The following is a 4,054-nucleotide window of genomic DNA, read 5'->3' as shown; positions in this document are numbered from 1 at the left end:
ACTTTTAAAAATTTTCTGGGCGTGCGCACGCACACCCCTGTGCGGACGCACACGCCATGTTTCTCAAATTTTGCTCTGTTTTCAACTAATTCACTTCCCCGACGAGGTTGTAAGCTTCCATCACACCTTTTTAAGACTTTTGGCCATATTTTTGGGTGTTCAAACATGGGAAATGGTTCAAGGGTTTTAAATGCTATCCTTTGGGAAAAAGTTAGCAGACGAAGTACGAGGTTTCTATGTACTGGGGAGGTTTGTTGATGTGTGATGAATGGTTGATGAATGAGATGTGAAAGCAAGGATCTGAAATGTGAATGGACAGTGGTTGAAAGGAGTCAAGGACTCTGAATGAAGTGATGGATCCACCATGTATTAAAATATTTTTGAAAAACTACTATATCACCTTTCATTGAGATTATGAGATGCTATGCGTCAGGCAGAGGCCGAGGTTGGATCTCGCCTGTCGAGGTAGCGGCGGCAGTGTAAGGGCGGTGGTTCGTCCCGCTTGTGCTTAGATGTGAGGTCGGTGGCAATAGATCCCGCTCACATCCCTTCGGATCATCAGAGCGTACAGGCGCAAAACCCTGGATAGTGGTCAAAGCATTATATCTCGGGGGTTCCCACACCATGAATCCGAAGGGCAACATCTCCATGGAGATGTGTCGGGTTGGCATTTGAACCGACAATGTGATATCACAGCCAGTAGGGTAGGCATTCATCACATGCATTTTCTACCTGGTTGTATGCTTTGCCGACTTGAATTTTGGATTCCCTATCTGCATAACATGTCTAACTGCTAATTGTATTAACTGCTACATATGCTTCTACTTGTGCTTTACTTGTATTATATATACTTGTTCTTTACTGGAGTTGAGGGGGGTCGGAAGGCAGTGGCGATGGGATTGCGTGGCGAATCGGTTGGTGAAGGCTATGGGACAGCAGTGTTTGATTAGAGTAGAAATTCCCTAAGATAGACTACCCTTTTATGGTACTACGGCTTAAGTTGTATTAAAGAACTACATATTATGCTGTTTTGGGTTAGTATGTTTTAAGCTTGAATCTTGTGATGGATATGGAGTCTAGTATTGCCTTTGGCGTCCCGGGGTCTTATATCCTACATTACTGGGAACTGTTATCATACTGAGAACCTCTAGTGCTCTTACCATATTCTGTTGTGTTTTTCAGAAGCAGGTCGCAACCCACCTCAGTGAGTTGTCTGATTGGTGACAGGAGTGGAGGATCTGGACTATCTTTTGGAGGCTTTTGATTTATTATATATATATGTCTCTCACTTTTGTATTTTACTTTGGCCTAGAGGCTTGTATTGAGAGAACAAAACTTGTATAAGCTGTTTTTACTGTCTGGTTTCATACACGGTCTGTATATGGCTAGCTGGCTTAAACTCCACAAGTCGTGGCTAGTGTCTTATGATATTATACTATTATACTATGATTTTTTGTTACTCGATACCAATTTCTTGTGCTTTAAGCTAGGATCTTCACTAGTACATTTTGTGCTTTTCAAATCCTGTTTTTTAGTTATATTCTTCATTGAGCTTCTAGATATTATTAATTCCTTCTATATATAAGATACGAATAAGCTTAGAACTGTCGTAACCTTTAATTAACCTTTTCTTTACGACGCGAGGTAAGTCTTAGGCTAATTAGGGTGTTACAGAGGACGTATGGTACCGGTGCCTCTGCGTGTAGCAACCTTCTTTTTTATCTTAAAGGGGGTATTATGAAGGATAAAGTGGAAGTAGTGGAGTGATAGAGAGAGATGAGAAGTTATCAAACAATAACTTCTTTAACTTCTCAGAAATTCTTTGAAAACAAAAAAAAGAATAAATGAAAATGTGATTCAAAGAATTTTGAATTTTAAAATTAATGCAGAGAGTTTTGAAATGACAAGTCAAATAAAGATTTTGAAAAAGAAAAAAAAAAAACTGAAACTGATTTGACTTGAATGGAAAACCTAAAAGTAAATACTCTTTTAGTATTAATGATCAAGGTAAGTAATTAGGCCTACTTCATTAAATAGAATTTCTTTCTCTTGGACCCAATGATGGTATTTAAGGAAACATAAGGGACCACCAAAAATTAGTTTTGTTCCAGATTAATTAAAATCATCAACACAATTTCTGAACTTCATGGAACCTAGAGGGAGTCATCATCTGTCCAGTTTTATCTCCTGTTGACCTGAGAGACAAAAACAACCAGAAAATAATTTTGTTAAATTTAGTTCAAAAACTCAGCATCATGAATCTCTAATACAATTCTCAATTTACAAAATCTATCTTCACACAGAGGTTTTGTAAAAATATCAGCCAATTGATCCTCAGATTTCACAAACTGTATGTCAATTGTACCCTTTTGCACATGTTCTCTAATGGAGTGAAATATCACTTCAATGTGCTTAGTTCTTGAGTGTAAAACAGGTTTTTTATAAATGTTAATTGCATTCAAGTTATCACAAAATCAAAGGATACTTTTGACTTACAATTTGTAATCTGCAAGTTATGTTTTGAGCCAAATCAATTGAGAACAACAAGAAGAAGATACTATATATTCGGCCTCAGTATTGGATAGAGCAATAGTAGCTTGCTTCTTACTTGACCACATATTCAAGGACTGTCCAAGAAAGCAACAAACTCCTGAAGTGCTTCTTCTATCAACACGATCTCTAACAAAATCTGCATCACAATAACCAACTACACAAAACTCATTAGATTTGGGATGCCAAAGACCAAAATCAACAGTGCCATTGATGTATCTAATGATCCTTTTCACATCAGAAAAATGTGATTCTTTTGGATGAGATTGAAATCTAGAACATACATCAACATTATGAATAATATCCGGTCTAGAGAAAGCTAGATACATGAGAGATCCTATCATTCTTCTATACATTGTTTCATCCACCATCTTTTCCTATTTCATCCTTTTCAAGTTTGGAATTTAGATGCATAGGTGTACTCATTGTTTTGGACTTTTCTAAACCAAATTTCTTTACTAACTCCTTGGCATATTTACCTTGGTGTACAAAAATTCCACTAGGAGTTTGTTTGATTTGGAGTCCTAGGAAGAAGCTAAGTTTTCCCATCATACTCATATCAAACTCACTAGTCATTAAGTTTTTAAAATCAGCACACAAGGCTTCATTAGCCGACTCTTTAATGAAAAGAGTTGTATTCGCAGTACCCCTTTGAAAGCTATTTTTCAATAAGAAAGAGTTAAATCTTTCATATCGCTCTTGGAGCTTGTCTCAAACCATAAAGGGTTTTAAAGAGTTTAAAAACATGGTTTGGGAAATCTTTATTTTCAAAATCGAGGGATTGTACTACGTAAACTTCTCTATCAATAAATCCTTTTAAAAAGGCGCACTTAACATCCATTTGGAAAATCTTAAACCCTTTGTGGGATGTATATGCAAGCAATAACCTTATTGCTTCCATTCTAGCAACTGGAGCTAATGACTTATCAAAGTCAATGCCCTCCTCTTGGTCATACCCTTGAGCTACTAGTCTAGCTTTGTGATGAGTCCATATTTTTCGATATATTTTGGCTTGATTTGAATGGATTCTAGTATATGAACTCGCACTTAAGCACCAAAATAGCATACTTTTGTGTTTGATACCTAATTTGTTCCTAAATGTGAAAGCATGCAATTTTGTGATTTAATAGAGCAAATTAATTCCTCTTTTATGTCATTTGATGCCATGATATGGTTTGTGAGTGATTTCAGGCCTTGAAGGCAAGAATGGATGGCCAAAAATGGAAGGAAGCATGTACAAGGGAGAAAACATGAAGAAAACAAGAAAAAGCACACACAACGGGGTGTGCGTGCGCACGAGCACCTGTGCGTACGCAAAGGAGCATTTTTAGCCGATTGTGCGGACGCACACGTCTGTGCGTCCGCAGAGGACCCAGTGCGTGCCTTCATTAAAAATGCACGTGCACTCGCATTTTGGGGCTCTTTTTGGCCCATTTCTGAAGGCTTGAGGCTGAAATCAAAGGCTATATCAAGGGGACAACATCTCATATGAAGGCATTAGCTT

The sequence above is a fragment of the Arachis stenosperma genome, chromosome 1 (genome assembly GCF_014773155.1).
Source record: "Arachis stenosperma cultivar V10309 chromosome 1, arast.V10309.gnm1.PFL2, whole genome shotgun sequence".
NCBI classification, from domain to species: domain Eukaryota; kingdom Viridiplantae; phylum Streptophyta; class Magnoliopsida; order Fabales; family Fabaceae; genus Arachis; species Arachis stenosperma.
Note: the sequence above shows the minus strand (reverse complement) of the source record.